This window comes from Pogoniulus pusillus, chromosome 29, assembly GCF_015220805.1.
Source record: "Pogoniulus pusillus isolate bPogPus1 chromosome 29, bPogPus1.pri, whole genome shotgun sequence".
Classification (NCBI taxonomy): Eukaryota; Metazoa; Chordata; class Aves; order Piciformes; family Lybiidae; genus Pogoniulus; species Pogoniulus pusillus.
This window is the reverse complement of record NC_087292.1, coordinates 4,048,147-4,067,487: the sequence shown is the minus strand read 5'-3', so window position 1 is coordinate 4,067,487 and position 19,341 is coordinate 4,048,147. Positions and strand designations below refer to the sequence as shown.

The 19,341-nt window shown below is 49.8% G+C and overlaps 1 protein-coding gene and 1 long non-coding RNA gene across 3 annotated transcripts in view; one reads left to right on the top strand and one right to left on the bottom strand.

Moving 5' to 3' along the window:
- Window positions 1-19,341, bottom strand: part of PTPRT (protein tyrosine phosphatase receptor type T) — a 767,160-nt gene that overhangs the window by 681,074 nt on the left and 66,745 nt on the right. The gene's annotated exons all lie outside the window — the stretch shown is intronic.
- LOC135188175 (uncharacterized) lies at window positions 5,456-7,100 on the top strand. The gene is made up of 2 exons (XR_010307588.1): window positions 5,456-5,837; window positions 6,690-7,100. It is a non-coding gene; the product is annotated as an uncharacterized LOC135188175 (long non-coding RNA).

Sequence of the window (19,341 nt, the reverse complement as noted above, 5' to 3'; positions counted from 1 at the left end):
TGATAGCAGCAACAACAACAAAAGAAGTTGTACTTAGTCATAAATTTTAACAGCAGCTCTGCCAGCCACTGGCATTTAAAAGTCACGAGTCAGCCCTCACAAAAATATGAGGCATTATCTCCCAGGAAAATAAAACACATTGAGTTATTTATCGTCTGCTTTTCTGAATCTTTCAAGTGCATTGAAATGATATTTTTGAGCAGCAATGGTGAAGTAGAAACTTACTTTCAGAGGGGGAGGGGGGAAGCTGAATTTCTCATGCTGGCACAACTCCAGGAGCAGGACTTTAAGGGGGAAAACCCAAACAAATATAATGTGTGAAGCGTATTAAAACCGTGAGAGTTGGCAATGCTTTGTCATAATAGGGTATTTTTGTGCCAAAACAACTGTGTGTGACAGGGATAAGCTCAGCCACCATCACGTTCCCCTTCCTGCTTCTCATATTAACTCCTTGCTGAAGCACCAGCCTCTGTCTTTAAACAGCTCTTTGAGGATGTAGTTTCTAAGGAAGAAGCTGCCGGAGCGCTCAGGGTCAAAATCCACCCTTGAGCAATGTCTGCAGAGTCGTATTTACAGATTGTACTAACTAGATATCAAAGCTCCAACACCAGAGATAGCTGAGAGTAATATGAAGAAAGAAATCTCCTGCTAAAAGAAAACTAATGTAGAAAGGCAGAGGGAAAATTCATTAGCTGGTAGCACAAAGAGGAATGGGGCTGGGAGAGGAATCTTCAGACTCTTTCCAACGTCAGCAGCTTCGCTAAATGGACGTTGCAATATTTAGGGAAGATAATTCCCCTGGGAAGCGTTTCCCAGTTTTCACATCTGCACATCAGTGGCTGCACGCAGCTGCCTCCAGGTGTATTCCCTGCCTCCCTCCATCAGGGTATGGGGTTTGAGCTCAGCACTGTCCCCTGAGTGTAATTAAAATTCTGAATTCCTGCTCCTGCCTCAGCTCGCTAAACGCAGGTTGTGTGTCTGGAGTGAGAAACAGAGTCCTCAAGGAGGGCTTAGAAGTGATGAAAGGGAAGATGCCCACACCATGTCATTTTATTGACTCACACACCATTTAGCTCTTGCTGATAGATCCCTGACCATCCAAAGGCAAATGGGGGATTTTCTTGCAGCTTAACCACTTCTTCCTTCTCTGCACCATAACCAGTGCTGAGTGCTGCCTGCTCTGGGGGTTGGGTATTTTATTTGGAGTCTTTGAGGTGATAGCAAAGCCTTGCATCCACTCAAAACATCTCTAGCTTGATAGCATCCAAATGATAGGGAATATTCCAGGAGGCTCAAAGCAGAGAGAAAAACAAAAGCAGGAAAATGAGAGTGGAAAAAAGACTTCTAAACATTCAGTCCTGGAGCCTGGCTTTTGGAACTTCTAAAGGGTGTGAAGCTGCTAATAATGGACCACGGTGGGGTTTGCAGAGAAAGAAGGAATGGCAAGTAAAGAAACTCGTAGCAGCTTCCACTGTGGCTTTCCTCACTCCTTTAAAAGAAGCTAATGCAGTGAAACAAAGGCAGACTCCTCTGTTTGGTCAAATAATCCCCTCGGCTGCAGCACAATCCTAAAGGAAATTCAATGCTGTAAATAACAGGAGTAATTTCTCAGGAGATTAAAGAAAATAAGCTCACTTTCTATCCTGAAAGAAAATAAGCTAAAATATCATTGACAGGTGGCAATCTGAGGCTAGGATACTTTATTGCAGGCTGATGGCATCATTTTCTCTCTCATATCTACAAGTGTGGCTGGGTACCTTCTACAGAGCTGAGTGGAGCCAGTCTGTTGGGTGGTTTGTTCTCTCTCTGCTCAGGCAAGGGAAAAACACTGCCTGCAATGCCACAATAAATCCAGTGTCTAGGAAACTGAGTGGAAGAGAGCCCCAGCTAGGCCAGGCACAGCCTCTCCCAGCGAAATGTAATCTTCCTGCACATCTATCTCAGCTGGTGCACTCTGTTGCTGATCCGAGACACGCAGCAGCCGGCAGAGCCCCGCAGACCTTTCGGAGCTCAGCCTGCCACAATTACAGGCGCTGTGCTCGCTGTTACAAGCACCTATCCTGTGAGAGACAAATAAACTTCCTTTTGATAGTGACCCCAGCAGCAATTGCAGCTGAGATGTGTGGATGGCAGAGAACCACCTTGACCCATGGAGCTGCTGCAGCTACAGAGATTTTTCTTTCAAAGATACATTTAATTTTTCCTACTTGTTTTAGCCCTGGAGACTCCTAGAGCAATATTAGAGAGAGATGAGCAGTGGCAATGCAGCTTGCTTCCAGCAGAGTTTAAGCTAAACAAAGAAGCTCCTGTCATCCTTTTGTCTAACAATGAGTCCTCCCTCTCTCCTACACCCAATCTTCCAAGACCTTTGACCATTTCATTTGCAGACTCACAGACTGTGTTGGGTTGGAAGGGACCCTCGAAAGTCATCTTGCCCCAAACTCCTGCAGTCAGCAGGGACACGTCTAACTAGAACAGGCTGCCCAAGGCCACATCAAGCCTGATCCTGAATGTCTCCAGGGACAACCACGTCCTCAGGCAACCTGTTCCAGCATTTTACCACTGTCATTGTAAAGAACCTCCTTCTTACATCAAACAGATGTAAGCAGAGCACATCTACATCTAAGCAGAGTAAATCTACTCTGCTCCAGTTTATTTCATCCTGATGTGGCAACCTTCCAAGATATTAGACCTTAAGTCATTAATTAAAACAGAGAGAGAGGTTTAGGAAATGCCTCCTGCAAGCAGCTCTGCTGAGGTTGAAGCATCTTGAATTCAATTCCTACCAGGCACGAGAGAATCCGTGTCAGGACAGCTTGAGCTGCCTCTCGTGGAGCACCAAAACTGGTAGGAGGCTACGCTGCCTGCATTGCCCTGCACACAAACCTACCAGTCGGTACAAGGACTGAAGGGGCAAGGGGTGCAGGGACACTAAAACAGCTGCAGCATTGACTGGACACTGATTAAACCCCATCATGCTTCTCAGCATCAGAAAGAACAGCACATTTCAAAGTCCTAACAACAATTCAGGTGATAAATAGATCTAGTTGTGAACAAGCAGCAAGTGCCTGCATACATTAGCTCTATGTCTTCTTCTGCAAGTAATTAAACTCTAATCATAGTATAGAGCCATAGAATTGTTTCCACTGGAAAAGATCTCTCAAGATCATCAAGTCCAACCATCAACCTAATACCACCATGGCCACGAAACCATGTTCTGAAATGCCATATCCACACACTTTGGTAACACCTCCAGGGCTGGCAACTCCACCACCTCTCACAGGCTGTGCCAGTGCCTGACCACTCTTACAGAAAAGAAATTGTTCCTATTATCCAACCTAAACCTCCCCTGCAGACAGTTTCAACAGTTTTGGTGGAAGGGATATGTCTGAACTAGTAAGGACAGCTTTACACCCAACTAACCAAGGCTTTAAGCCTCAGCTAAATCATTGAACAGCTTAGGTTGGAAGGGAACTTAGAGATCACATACTGCAACCTACCCACCATAGGCACTAGACTCAGCTGCTCAAGGCCTCCTCTAACCTGGCCTTGAACATCCTCAGCAAAACTACTGTGGGTGAACTACAGTCTCACCACCCTCATATTGAAGAACTTCTTCCTAAGATTCAGTCTAAACCTACTCTCCCTCAGCTTAAAACCATTCACCCTTGTCCTGTTGCTAGCCACCTTTATGGAAAGTCCTCCAGCTATCCTGTAGGTTCTCTTCAGGTACTGGAAGGTAACTATAAGGTCCTCCCAGAGTCTTCTTTTCACTCAGCTAAACAACCCCAGTTCCTCCAGCCTATCATAGAATCAAGCAGATTGAAAGAGAGCTCCAAGCTCATCCAGTCCAGCCTAGCACCCAGCCCCAGCCAGTCAATCAGACCATGGCACTAAGTGCCCCAGCCAGGATTGGCTTCAACACCTCCAGGGATGGTGACTCCACCACCTCCCTGGGCAGCCCATTCCAATGCCAATCACTCTCTCTGCCAGGAACTTCCTCCTAACATCGAGCCTAGACCTCCCCTGGCACAGCTTGACACTGTGTCCCCTTGTTCTGTTGCTGGTTGCCTGGGAGAAGAGCCCAACCCCACCTGGCTACAGCCTCCCTTCATAGAAGCTGCTGGCTTTATGGGATTTAATCTCTTTGGGTTCATTAGCACCCTTACAAGCAGCCATCCCTGGGGTGCTGTTGCACTTGCAGGCATCCCAAGGAATGCCCCTCAGAAGCTGCTCACAGCTGAAGATCACAGTGAGCGATTGAGGGTAAAAATGAGGATGCATACTTAGGAAAAAAGTCTTAGTCCTGCTCTTAACTGACCAGAGAGAACAGGCTGAGAGGAAAGAGGACAAGCCATTACATCTGAATCTCAGCTGGCAGAAGAAGAGAGCTGTATCTTTTCTTGCCAGACCTGGGAGGGAGCAAACAGGTCTGTAAAGCACATTTTCAGCGCCGCTGCTGCACACCGACCTGGCAATTATTCAGCAAAGAGGTGGTTCAGCCTCAACCAATGCTGGACTGACTCTGAGAAGGGCTCTTTTAATCTGTACAGGTCTGATGGCTCACCGAGACCTAGGGCCACAATTACTTCCAAAGACTGCATTGTCTTTCATGGGGATTACAAAAGGAATCACAGGGCCTGGAACACAAACCCTATGAGGAGAGGCTGAGGGAGCTGGGGGTGTGCAGCCTGCAGAAGAGGAGGCTCAGGGGTGATCTTATTACTGTCTACAACTACCTGAAGGGACATTGTAGCCAGGTGGAGTTGGTCTCTTCTCCCAGGCAACCAGCAATAGAACAAGGGGACACAGCCTCAAGTTGTGCCAGGGTAGGTGTAGGCTGGATGCTAGGAGGAAGTTCTTCACAGAGAGAGTGATTGGCATTGGAATGGGCTGCCCAGGGAGGGGGTGGAGGCACCGTCCCTGGAGGTGTTCAAGAAAAGCCTGGCTGAGGCACTTAGTGCCATGGTCTGGTTGACTGGCTAGGGCTGGGTGCTAGGTTGGACTGGATGATCTTGGAGGTCTCTTCCAACCTGCTTGATTCTATGATTCTATGATTCCTTTTGCTTTTGTCCCAAGGATAAGGAAACAAGCAGAAGCCTGACACAACAGCAGAGTTCAAGTGCCTTAGCAGCGTGTCTGCTCTCAAAGAACTAGACAAAGGCTGAAGCTAATGTACTGTGCTGTGTGCAGGGCAGAGCTGTGTGCAGGGCAGAGGCAGGCCACTGCAGAGCTCCTGCTAATAACAGCCTGTTGCCTCTCTTGTCCATCACTCAAGGCAGCTTTGGTGATGCTCTTACGCCCTCGATTCCGCTCCCATCAACTGCTGTTGCCTAATTATGCAAGCAAACCAAATCCAGACTGTTTAAGGTAGAAGGGGGAGGTGGGAGGGGGAGCTGCCATAAAACACTGAGGGAGAGCTGTCTTCTCTTTTCAAACATGTGGTGAAACCAAAGAGCTGTTTCCCCCTTAAACAGGAACACTGCAGCCATGATTCCACAGACCTATTTACTTCTCTTTTCATAATGTGCCAGTCTGCAGGCAATAAAACTGTCAGGCACAACTCAAGAGCAATAAACAGAGGGAAAACTGTTATTTAACGGGCCAAGAATCGTCTGCACGGTGTCACTACGTATTCAGAGCAGTGTGCTGGGGAAAAGTCATTTCGTGGAATGACAATTTGTGTTGCAGCTATTTTCAGCTCCCCTTCCTTTCCCCTTCACTCCATCTCCTCGGCGGGAGAAGGGAGATTGCTCCATCTCTGCTCTGCTGCTAAGGAAGCAGCACTGGGGCTGCTCGGAGCTGCAACGGAGGGAACAGAAGAGGAGGGGGAAAGGGTAAGAGAACAGGGAAGGGAAGGGGAGAAGGGGAGAAGGGGAGAAGGGGAGAAGGGGAGAAGGGGAGAAGGGGAGAAGGGGAGAAGGGGAGAAGGGGAGAAGGGGAGAAGGGGAGAAGGGGAGAAGGGGAGAAGGGGAGAAGGGGAGAAGGGGAGAAGGGGAGAAGGGGAGAAGGGGAGAAGGGGAGAAGGGGAGAAGGGGAGAAGGGGAGAAGGGGAGAAGGGGAGAAGGGGAGAAGGGGAGAAGGGGAGAAGGGGAGAAGGGGAGAAGGGGAGAAGGGGAGAAGGGGAGAAGGGGAGAAGGGGAGAAGGGGAGAAGGGGAGAAGGGGAGAAGGGGAGAAGGGGAGAAGGGGAGAAGGGGAGAAGGGGAGAAGGGACAGGGAGAAGGGACAGGGAGAAGGGGGGGGAACTGTAGGAAAGTCATTTTAGTTTACCAGTCCTGAAGCAGATATAGAAACCTAAAGAGATACTCATAGGCAAAGAGAACGAAAGAGGAGACTCTGAGGTGACCTTATTGCAGCCTTTCAGTACCTGAAGGGAGCCTACAAAAAAGCTGGGGAGGGACTTTTTAGGCTCTCAGGGAGTGCCAGGACTGGGGGGAACGGAGCAAAGCTGGAGGTGGGGACATTCAGACTGGACATGAGGAGAAAGCTGTTGAGCAGGAGAGTGGTGAGAGGCTGGAATGGGTTGCCCAGGGAGGGGGTTGAGGCCCCATAGCTGGAGGTGTTTAAGGCCAGGCTGGCTGAGGCTGTGTGCAGCCTGCTCTAGGGTAGGGTGTCCCTGGGCATGGCAGGGGGGTTGGAACTGCCTGATCCTTGTGGTCCCTCCCAACCCTGACTGATTCTATGATAGACATAACCAGAACCTGAATACATATCTGCTGCTGCTACCCCTCCCAGAAGACACTGGATACAGTGGTTCTACCCTGGAAGAGATCAAAAGAATCTGAAGTCTGAGCCTTCAATATGCCAGCACCACCAAGGTCTGTGTGCTCAAGGGCTCAGCAGTTCCCCAGGCCAAATACCTGAACGGTCTTTCAGCAGTGCATGCTTCACACAGCCCCTGCTATGTAAACCTCACCAATGCAGAGTTAGGTAATGGTTGGGCTCAGGGAACTTAAAGGTCTTTTTTGACTGAAACAGTTCTGTGATGCAAGCCCACTGAAAGCATCACCTAAAATCTACGATTCTTATTTTAGATGACTTCTCTGAAAACACAGCTCACCTCTCCAAGATGTTCATTTCACAGCTCTGAGAGGGGGGGGGGGGGGGGGGGAAAAACCTGTTCAAAACAATCCTCGTGTAACAACTTGCCTGCAGATAGAGGAGCTCCACGTGAGAATGCTGCACGCTGAGACCTGCAGTGAAGGCTGCGAGAGGCACCAACGACCCAGCAAAGGGGACTCTGAGCCAAAAGGCATCCAGAAAGAAGGGTGACCAGAAGGATCACAGGATCACAAGATCACAGGATGTTAGGGGTTGGAAGCGACCCAAGGAGATCATCCAGTCCAGCCCCCGCTGTCAGAGCAGGACAATCCTATCTAACACAGATCACACAGGAACACATCCACACAGACCTGGAAAGGCTCCAGAGAAGGAGACTCCACAACCTCTCTGGGCAGCCTGTGCCAGGGCTCTGAGACCCTTACAGTAAAGAAGTTCCCCCTTGTGTTGAGCTGGAACCTCCTGTGCTGCAATTTACACCCATTGCTGCTTGTCCTATCCCAGGGAGCAAGTCAGAAGAGCCTGTCCCTTCCTGGCCAGCTTTCAAGCACGACTTCCCCTTGGTATATCCATGCTGACTACTCCTGATAACCTTCATCTCTTCCAAGTGCCTTGAGATGCCCTCCAACAGGAGCCACTCATCCGCAACAGGATGTACAACAGGAATTAACCAAGGGACTTACCTCAAGGTCAAGACACTTGAACATGGTCTGAAGTCAAGAGGCATCAACCCTAATGTCCAAATATTGCACTCTGGCTACTTGTGTCACACCACCACAAGCTCCCCACCTCAAGTGGACAGGACTTTCTCCTGAGCCTGGAGCAGTGGTACAAAGATGATCCAAGGGTTGGAGCAACTCTGCTGTAAGAATAGGCTAAGGGAGCTGAGGCTGTTCAGTCTGGAGAAGAGAAGACTCTGGGGGGACCTTAGAGCTGCCTTCCAGTACTTGAAGGGATCCGGCAGGAAGGCTGGAGAGGGACTTTTCATAAAGGTGTCTAGAAATAAGACAGGAGGGAACGGTTTTAGCTGAGGGGGAGTAGGTTTAGATTGGATCTTAGGAAGTTCTTCAGCATAAGGGTGGTGAGACTCTGGAGTATGTTGCCCAGGAGTCGTGGATGCCTCCTCCCTGGGCGTATTCGAGGCTAGGCTGGATGAGGACCTGAGCAACAGAGAGGCATCCCTGCCTACAGTGGGGAGGTTGGAATAGATAATCTCAGTTTAAGCCATCCTATGATTCTCTAATTCCAGTTACTTGATAAAATCCATACTCTGTGTTGTGCAGGAGGCAAGACTCAGGGATATGACAATCCTTCTGGCATTGCTGTCCAGGGTGGTCACACACTGTTCTTGAACTGGGTGTCTCCCAGAAGACAGTTATGTGATCCCCTCAAGCTACGCCAGGGGAGATTTAGGCTGGAGGTGAGGAGAAAGTTCTTCCCTGAGAGAGTCATTGGACACTGGAATGGGCTGCCCGGGGAGGTGGTGGAGTCGCCGTCCCTGGAGCTGTTCAAGGCAGGACTGGACGTGGCACTTGGTGCCATGGTCTGGCCTTGAGCTCTGTGGTAAAGGGTTGGACTTGACCTGTGAGGTCTCTTCCAACCTTGATGATACTGTGATACTTGCTGTGGGCAACTCAGTCACGTTCTCAGTGATGGATACCAAATGAAAAAATACATTTAGGATTCAACAGACATTGTTCCTGTGTGACCTGCCCTAAGTGATGCTGCTCTAGGGGGGTACTGGACTCAGTGATCTCTGGAGGTCCCTTCCGAACCTTAGTGTTCTATGCTTCCATGGTTCTCAGGGTGTCTTGCACCCAACAGGGAAGGAAAAATCAGCTACTGGAAGGAGAGTACTTCTGGGTGTTTTCCCACTGGAACAAGCTGCTTCCAGACCTCCTGTCCAGCTAATGATCTCACTGCTGACATACCACCTTGGAAGCCTTTTAGCCTGCAGAGGAACATGACATCCTGGCCTGCATCAGGAACAGTGTGGCCAGTAGGTCATGGGAGGTTATTCTTCCCCTGTACTCAGCACTGGTCAGACCACACCTTGAGTGCTGTGTCCAGTTCTGGGCCCCTCAATTCAAGAAGGATGTTGAGGTGCTGGAACATGTCCAGAGAAGGGCAACGAAGCTGGTGAGGGGCCTGGAGCACAAATCCTATGAGGAGAGGCTGAGGGAGCTGGGGGTGTTTAGCCTGGAGAAGAGGAGGCTCAGGGGTGATCTTACTACTGTCTACAACTACCTGAAGGGGCATTGTAGCCAGGTGGGGGTGACCTCTTCTCCCAGGCAATCAGCAACAGAACAAGGGGACACAGTCTCAAGTTGTGCCAGGGTAGGTCTAGGGTGGATGTTAGGAAGAAGTTCTTCACAGAGAGAGTGATTGGCATTGGAATGGGCTGCCCAGGGAGGTGTTGGAGGCACTGTCCCTGGGGGTCTTCAAGAAAAGACTGGATGAGGCACTTAGTGCCATGGTCTGGTTGATTGGCTAGGGCTGGGTGCTAGGTTGGACTGGATGATCTTGGAGGTCTCTTCCAACCTGGTTGACTCTATGATTCTATGATTCTATGACAGCCCAGCATACCAGCAGTGCAGAGCTGCACTTCCACTGAACTTTGCCGTCCATTCTCTCAACACAGCACTGCTGCCAGAGTGGGAAGGGGTTTGTTGAAAAGAACATGGAAAAAAAAAAAACACTGAATTGACTCTGATCTTCTGTCACGTTCCAAACAGTGCTGGGTGATTTGCTCTTTTGAGCATCTACAGGAGGTTAAAGCACACAGCAGTGTCTGGACAGCCCCTTCCTAGGGAAATAAATGGATTTCTGAAAGATCCTGATGAGCAATACCAAGTTTAACACTGATATATATATATATATGTGGCAAACACCAGGCAATATATAGATCTGAAACACCCACCACCACTGCTTGGCTCAGGAGTCACATCTATTGATGCACTATGATTATCAAGTGATCCAACCACTGCAGAGATTGTGTTGTGTCTCTGGTCACAGCCAGCCACCTGTGTAGATGGGGACAGAGATACATGGCATTTGATTCAGGACTTTCACGGCCACTCAGCAGCCTGTTTTGTGGTGGAAGCATCAGCAGCCCTATAAACAAGTTATTGATTTTAATTTGTGGACAGACTATTGTTTAATGTCTGCAAAATGCCTCCTGCTCCACTGTGTAAAGCCAGCAGGAGGAAATAAAAGTACCAAGCAGCTGCTGAATTGCGCTGGGTTAAGAATCTGCCAGCAGTGACATCTCACCCTGCAAAAGCAACAGCTGGTTGCTACAGCCTCTTCTCCTAAATCCAGTCATGTCTAGTGCTGACACTCATCTCCTCCACAGAACCTCCCAAGAAAGACTGTGGGGGGCAGAAATGATATCTAACAAAGCGGAGAGAGAGCCTTAGCTTAACTTTGGCTCATCTGCTGGGGGTGTGGGGCAGCAGACAGGCTCTCCATCAGAGGTTCCTGGAGAGGATGTGGGGGGTTTTTTGAGGGACAAGCTAGATTCTGCTCAAAGGAAACTCTCAGGACGAGACCCCTCTCTCTCTTCAGAGTGTTTTTCACTAGTCTGGTGCTACAGAGTCTATTACTAATCCACAGTGTCTCAAGTGACCACATATCACAGTATCACAGTACCACAGTATCATCAGGGTTGGAAGAGACCTCACAGATCATCCAGTCCAACCCTTTACCACAGAGCTCAAGGCCAGACCATGGCACCAAGTGCCACGTCCAGTCCTGCCTTGAACAGCTCCAGGGACGGCGACTCCACCACCTCCCCGGGCAGCCCATTCCAGTGTCCAATGACTCTCTCAGGGAAGAACTTTCTCCTCACCTCCAGCCTAAATCTCCCCTGGCACAGCCTGAGGCTGTGTCCTCTCGTTCTGGTGCTGGCCACCTGAGAGAAGAGAGCAACCTCCTCCTGGCCACAGCCACCCCTCAGGTAGCCTTCTGCCAGTGCCTGAGCGCAGCCACCCAGAAAACACCACAAATTCACCTTGACTCAAACAGAGCATCTGAACTCAGCCACACTCCTGCCTGGTTTGCTGCCCGTTTGCAGTTCTGCCTTAAATAGTTGGTGTCTTGGGTGTTTTTCACTAGTCTGGTACTGCACAGTCTATTACTAATCCACTATGTCTCTAGTGACCAATTTTCTGCCACTGCCTGAGTGCAGCTGTCCAGAAAACACCACAAATTCACCTGGATTCCAACAGAGCATCTGAGCTCAGCCATGCTCAGGCCAGGTTTGCTGCCCAATTGCATCAAATAGTTGCCTTAAATGGATGGTTTCTTGGGTGTTTTTCACTATTCTGGCTCTGCACAGCCTATTACTAACTCACTGTGTCTCAAGTGACCAATTTTCTGCCAGTGCCTGAGTGCAGCCATCCAAAAAACACCACAAATTCACCTTGACTCCAACAGAGCATCTGAACTCAGCCACACTCTTGCCTGGTTTGCTGCCTATTGCTCTTCTGAAGAGGAGGCTGAGGGGTGATCTCGTTGCTTCCTACAACTACCTGAAGGAAGGATGTAGCCAGGTGAGGGTTGGTCTCTTCTCCCAGGCAACCAGCAACAGAACAAGGGGACACAATCTCAAATGGGTGCTAGGTTGGACTGGATGATCTTGGAGGTCTCTTCCAACCTGGTTGATTCTATGAATTCTATGATTCTATATGCAGTTTTGCAGCAAATAGTTGGTTTCTGGGGTGTTTTTCACTCTTCTGGTGCTTACTAATCCACTGTGTCTCAAGTCACCAATTTTCTGCCAGTGCCTGAGCTCAGCCATCCAGAAAACACCACAAACTCACCTTGATTCCAACAGAGCATCTGAACTCAGCCACACTCCTGCCTGGTTTGCTGCCCATTTGCAGTTTTGCCATAAATAGTTTTCTATTGCCTGTGGTTTTACTCATTCCTGAGGACCTTTCTCTACATGTGAGAAGTTCTGCACTCTACCTGCTAGCTCCATAGAATCTTAGAATGGTGAGGACTGAAAGGCACCTCCAGACATAGAGTCCAATCCCCTGCTGAAGCAGGATCGCTTAGGGCAGGGCACCCAGGAACAAATAATAGAATCAAGCAGGTTGGAAGAGAGCTCCAAGATCATCCAGTCCAACCTAGCACCCAGCCCTAGCCAGTCAATCAGACCATGGCACTAAGTGCCTCAGCCAGGCTTTTCTTGAACACCTCCAGGCACAGCCACTCCACCACCTCCCTGGGCAGCCCATTCCAATGCCAATCACTCTCTCTGACAACAACTTCCTCCTAACATCCAGCCTAGACCTCCCCTGGCACAACTTGAGGCTGTGTCCCCTTGTTTTGTTGCTGGTTGTCTGAGAGAAGGGACCAACCCCACCTGGCTACAACCTCCCTTCAGGTAGTTGCAGACAGCAATGAGGTCCCCCTTGAGCCTCCTCTGCTGCAGGCTGCACCCCCCCAGCTCCCTCAGCCTCTCCTCACAGGGCTCTGCTCCAGGCCTCTCACCAGCTTTGTTGCTCTTCTCTGGACATCTTCCAACACCTCAACACCTCTCTTGGAGTTGAAGATGCAGGCCCAGGGAAATCCAAGTGGTTTGTGCCAGGCTGTCACTGAGGTGCCCGTGGGCTGGCTGTTCTCACAGGGCTGGTCAGCACTGCCCTGCCTCCATGCTCTCTGCAGCACTCCACTGTTCCCACCACCCCTGATCCTGGCAGGAGGCAAAGTTCACCACAGCCTCAAAACTTTATGGACTTACAAATCACATAAACCAGGCACTGAACTCATCCCAGGTGTGTTGAACATGCCCAGCCAGTTTATTCTGGGTGGAGCTGAATACTGATCCCTGGCCACAAAAGGCTGGTGTATCCCTACCACAACATCCATTCCACTTCTCCAGCCACAGCAGCAGCCATCACAACACCACATTTTCAAATAACCTTGCAATTCAGCAAAGTTCTTTCCAGAAAATCATTGCTAAATTAACCTTTGAAATTAGAGCTGCTTGCAGCCTTTCCCCAGCTTAACTCATGGAGTGAAGCCTGTCTGCCCAGAAATTCTATTAAAAATGCTAGGAAAATAAACCCATTACAGCTGTAACAGCTCAAATTAATGTCAACGTGTCAGGACATATGTCTGATTTCAGTTTGGAGACTTGAAGATTGGAATCCTCATTATGGGCACCATCAGCTGTTTCCAAACAGCCTTCAGGTCTAGAGAAATTCATTTCAAATGAGGAACATCAAGGCAGAGCACACAGAACTGTTCAGATGGTGCATTAATTCCAGTCAGTTTGCTAAGGCTGTGATTATCATCACTGTGGATTCAATAATTTCCTCAGACTTGCTACTGATGCAGCTTCTCAAGCCCTTTCCACACAGCTTTCTTCTCCATGGGAGACAGGGAGGCTAAACATCACTGTGGCCTTTGGGTGTGATGGGTGGGGGATGAAGACCTCAATAAGAGGGTGCCACACCAGAGCCATCAGAAGTCACCCCCACCTCCTAATCATAGAAACAACCAGGTTGGAAGAGACCTCCAAGATCATCCAGTCCAACCTAGCACCCAGCCCTATCCAGTCAACCAGACCATGGCACTAAGTGCCTCAGCCAGGCTTTTCTTCAACATCTCCTGGGATGGTGACTCCACCACCTCCCTGGGCAGCCCATTCCAATGCCAATCACTCTCTCTGACAACAACTTCCTCCTAACATCCAGCCTGTACTTCCCCCAGCACAACTTGAGGCTGTGTCCCCTTGTTCTGTTGCTGGTTGTCTGGGAGAAGACCCCAACCCCACCTGGCTACAACCTCCCTGCAGGGAGCTGCAGACATCAATGAGCTCTGCCCTGAGCCTCCTCTTCTGCAGGCTGCACACCCCCAGCTCCCTCAGCCTCTCCTCATAGGGGTTGTGAGGATTCAGCACAATGGAACCACTCAGGAGGACTGCCTGCAGCAGAAGGAAACTGGAAATTGAACTGCAAGTACCAAACCAGGCAAACTAGGTGTGCTCTGGTGAAAATCTGGACTGCTAATCTGTATGCATATTGACTCTGGGACACAGAAAGAGAAGGCTGAACTTGTATTACAGCAGCATTCAGAAGCTGCAGTTGGTACTGAAGCCCTTTGCACTGGCTGATACAGCAGAGCAAGGCAGCAGAGAGGGCTGCTCACGGATTTCCTGCCATTTAGCTTCAGATGACACAAAGGAACAGAGCAAACGAGAAGGGAGATGGATGGGAGAGATGTGAGATCACACAGCTATGCATAACCTAAGCATATGCACGACCTGATTCCTCAGACAGCTTGCTTATAATCACTGCTTAATCTTTTCTCTCCTGTCTGTTCTGAGTGGTGCAAGTATTTTCTGACAGTTTCACCTCTTTGATATGCAACTTCTACAAAATATATATATAGGATAAGGGAGGTTCTTCTGCCCCTGTAGACAGCACTGCTCAGGACACACCTTGAGCTCTGTGTCCAGTTCTGGGCTCCTCATGTCAAGAGAGATGTTGAGATACTGGAACATGTCCAGAGAAGGGCAATGAGGCTGATGAGGGGCCTGGAGCACAGCCCTGTGAAGGAGAGGTTGAGGGAGCTGGGGGTGTGCAGCCTGCAGCAGAGAAGGCTCAGGGCAGAGCTCATTGCTGTCTGCAGCTGCCTGAAGGGAGGTTGTGGCTAGCTGGGGGTTGGGCTCTGCTGCCAGGCAGCCAGGGACAGAACAAGGGGACACAGGCTCAAGTTGTGCCAGAGGCTGGATTTTAGAAGGAAGTTCTTGCCAGAGGGAGTGATTGGCATTGGAATGGGCTGCCCAGGGAGGTGGTGGAGTCGCTGTCCCTGAAGGTGTTGAAGCCAAGCCTGGATGGGGCACTTAGTGCCATGATCTGGTTGACTGGATGGGGCTGGGTACTAGGTTGGACTGGATGAGCTTGGAGCTCTCTTGCAACCTGGCTGATTCTATGATTCTCTATGTATTCCCACTCATCCTCTGTTCCCATTGTCATTTGCTGCTTGCAGAAGCCTTGTTTTTCCCAAGGTTATACACATTTGATGCTTCTATTGATGGTCTGTACTCTCAGATGAATCAGAACCACAGAATCAAGGAATGGTTTGGGTTGGAAGGAACCTTAAAGTTCATCCAGTCCAACTCCTGCTGTAGTCAGGAACTACCTGAAGGGAGGTTGTATCCATTTGGGGTTGGTCTCTTCTCCCAGGCAATTAGTGACAGAACAAGAGGACACAGCCTCAAGCTGTGCCAGGGCAGGTTCAGGCTGAATGTTAGGAAGAAGTTCTTCACCACAAGAGTGATTGGCATTGGAATGGGCTTCCCAAGGAGGTGGTGGAGTGACTGTCCCTGGAGATGCTTAAGAGGAAGCTGGATGAGGCTCTTAGTGCTATGGTTTTGTTAATTAGTAGAGTTAGGTGACAGGTTAAACTCCATGATCTGGGAGGTCTTTTCCAGCCTGGTTAATTCTGTGTGATTCTCTGTGACATCTGCATCTAGAGCAGGTTGCTCAGAGCACCAAACAACCTCACCAGGAGTGGTTCCAGGGATGGGGCATCTACCATCATTCTGGACAACCTGGGCCAGGGTCTCACCATCCTCAGTGTGAAAAAAATTCTTCCTTCTTTTTAGCCTGAATCTCTCTCTTTTAGCCTCCAAACATCACCCTTTGTCCTGTCACAACAGGTCCTGCTCAGAGGTGACCTTACTGTGGTCTTTCAGTATCTGAAAGAGCCCTACAAAAAAAGCTGCAGAGGGACTTTTTAGGCCATCAGGGAGTGACAGGAGTGGGGGGAATGGAGCAAAGCTGGAGGTGGGTAGGTTCACAATGGATGTGAGGAGGAAGCTGTTGAGCACGAGAGTGGTGAGAGCCTGGAATGGGTTGCCCAGGGGGGTGGTTGAGGCTCCATCCCTAGAGGTGTTTAAGGCCAGGCTGGCTGAGGCTGTGGGCAACCTGCTCTAGGGTAGGGTGTCCCTGCCCATGGCAGGAGATGGAACTATATGATCCTTGTGGTCCCTTCCAACCCTGACTGATTCTATGAAGTCTGCCCCAGCTTTCTTCTCATCCCCTTTCAATACTGAAAGGCCACCAGAAGATCTCTCCAGAAAGTGCTGCTCAGTTTTGTTTGCTCAGCTTCAAAAATAATACTACTACAAAACAATAACAATAAAAAATGACCTTTTGACATGCCTGAGACATCAGTAGGTTGCCCTCTGCTGTTAGCAAAACTTCTGGGACTCTGTCAAAACTAATATTTCTCACTCTCAGCAACATTTCAGTTATGCAGTGCAAAGCTGAGAAATGCTGATGAGTGCAAAAGGAGTCTCTGTTGAAACTTCTCAGAGTGAAGAAAAGCTTCTGTACACATTCTGGAATAAAGCCCATTAGGATTGAAGGAAAGAAAAAGCATTCTATGTACTTGGGGAGGGGGAAATGAGAGAATAACTAAAGCTTTTGCCTAGACAAAAACTGTACAGAACATCTGCTTAGACATGGCCATGAAGTTTGCTTGGGAGTGGAACAACAGGACCCCTCCACCAACGATGAGGAACCAGCAGGACCAGCTTCAAGCACTCAAGATGCACTACAGTGTGTGTGCACTTACACATCTGCACATGTATTTAAGAATCATAGATGCATTGAATCACATCAGGTTGGAAATGACCCCCAAAGGTCATATTGTTCAACCTGCAGTGCTCAGGGACATCTTCAACTAGATCAGGTTGCTCAGGTTCCCATCAAGTTTGAGCTTGAATGTCTCCAGGGGTGGGGCCTCCACAGCTCTGGGCAACATGTTCCAGTATTCCACTAATCATAAAATCATAGAACCAAGCAGGTAGGAAGAGACCTCCAAGTCCAACCTAGCACCCAGCCCTGCCCAACCAATCAGACCATGGCACTAAGTGCCCCAGCCAGGCTTGGCTTCAACACCTCCAGCCACAGCCACTCCACCACCTCCCTGGGCAGCCCATTCCAATGCCAATCACTCTCTCTGACAACAACTTCCTCCTCACATCCAGCCTAGACCTCCCCTGGCACAACTTGAGGCTGTGTCCCCTTGTTCTGTTGCTGGTTGTCTGAGAGAAGAGACCAACCCCACCTGGCTACAACCTCCCTTCAGGTAGTTGCAGACAGCAATGAGGTCCCCCCTGAGCCTCCTCTGCTGCAGGCTGCACCCCCCCAGCTCCCTCAGCCTCTCCTCACAGGGCTGTGCTCCAGGCCCCTCCCCAGCCTTGATGCCCTTCTCTGGACACCTTCCAGCACCTCAACATCTCTCTGCAATTCAGGAGCCCAGAACTCAAGGGGTGACCTGAGCAGTGCTGGGCACAGGGGCACAAGAACCTCCCTTGTCCCGCTGCCCACACTGCTCCTGAGCCAGCCCAGGATGCCATTGGCTCTGCTGCCCACCTGGGCACACTGCTGCCTCATCTGCAGCTCCTCTCTACCACCACCCCCAGCTCCCTCTCTGCCTGGCTGCTTTCAGCCACTCTGGCCCCAGCCTTTAGTGCTGCTTGGGGTTGTTGTGGCCAAAGTGCAGAACCCTGCACTTGGCCTTGTTCAATCTCATCCCATTGGCCTCTGCCCACCTATCCAGCCTGGCCAGGTCCCTCTGCAGGGCTCTCCTATCCTCCAACAGCTGCACACTGCTCCTAGCTTGGTGCCATCTGCACATTTAGTGATGATGGACTCAATCCCCATGTCCAAATCAATATTGAACAGGACTGATCCCAGCACTGATCCCTGGGACACACCACTAGTGCCAGCTGCCAACTGGATGTGGCATCATTCACCACGACTCTCTGGGCCCAGCCCTCCAGCCAGTTCTTGACCCATTTCAGAGTTAATCTCTCCAGGCCACGAGCTGCCAGCTTGGCCAGGAGCTTCTTGTGGCAGATGGTATCAAAGGCTTTGCTGCAGTCCAGGTAGACTACATCCACAGCCTGCCTCACATTCCCCAGGCAGGTAACCTGATCATAAAAGGAGATCAGGTTGGTCAGGCAGGACCTGCACACTACCCTCACTGTGAAGAACATCCTCCTTGTACCCAACTCAAAGCAGCCCTGCTCTGGTTTACTACACCAAGGGTCAGTGGAAGACACTGTAGAGTGTTTGTTGGACTATTTGTCTCCAGCTCTGAAGTGCTGACTGCTGTTGTTTGCCCAGTGGGTAATCAGTGGTGAAGGGAATATTCACAAGCCAGACAAGCAGAGCAGCCTCTGCCTTGTGTGCATTTGCCACCACAGTTCTGTGGGCAATGAATGGAGCAGACTGAGGGGATTTAATTGGGATTTAAGGAGAAATTACCCAGAATGTCTGGCTTGAAAAATGTTCTCTGAACCAGTTCCAAAGGTTTCTTAAGAGCAAGCCATCAGAGACAAATTAATGGGTTCTCTTCCCATGTGAGATGGTCAAAGTACATGATAAATGCAATTAATAAGGCACTAGATTAGATTTTTCCCATTCAATCCTGGATGGCAGATAAAGTGGGAAACTGCTCCTCTGTGCCAGGAGCAGAGCAATGGATGAGGGGCAGTTAAGAAGCTTTCCTTCACCTTGCTTCTGGAGAGAAGCAAAGGACTGCACTCTTCCCCTGGACATACCAGCCCTATATGGAGAGGCTGAGGAAGCTGAGGGGGTGCAGCCTACAGAAGAGGAGGCTCAGGGCAGAGCTCATTGCTGTCTACAACCACCTGAAGGGAGGCTGTAGCCAGGTGGGGTTGGGTTCTTCTGCAAGGCAACCAGCAACAGAACAAGGGGACACAGCCTCAAGTTGTGCCAGGGGAGGTTCAGGCTGGATGATGGGAGGAAACTGTTGGCAGAGAGAGTGATTGGCATTGGAATGGGCTGCCCAAGGAGGTGGTGGAGTCAGTCCCTGGAGGTGTTCAAGAAAAGCCTGGATGAGGCAACTAGTGCCATGGTCTGGTTGACTGGCTAAGGCTGAGTGCTAGGTTGGCCTGGATGATCTTGGAGGTCTCTTCCAACCTGCTTGATTCCATGGTTCTATACTCTCATTTCTTGAGTCTCCCTTGAGCAGCCCAGCTTGCTCAGCAGTGACCTACTCCTGGTTTTCTCCAAGCCTTTTTCACTTTCCCAACAAGCCCTCCACAGCTAGAGGAAGCAAAACAAAACCTCTCTACTTCCCATCCACAGCATGGGCCAAGCACTCACAAATCTGAACCTCTTAAAAGCTTCTCTCTTCTTCTGGGACTTCTTCCCCATGGCATTTTTTTTCTTCACAGATAATAATAAACCTAGCAGGAATGATTTCAGCAGGATTATATTTGCTAC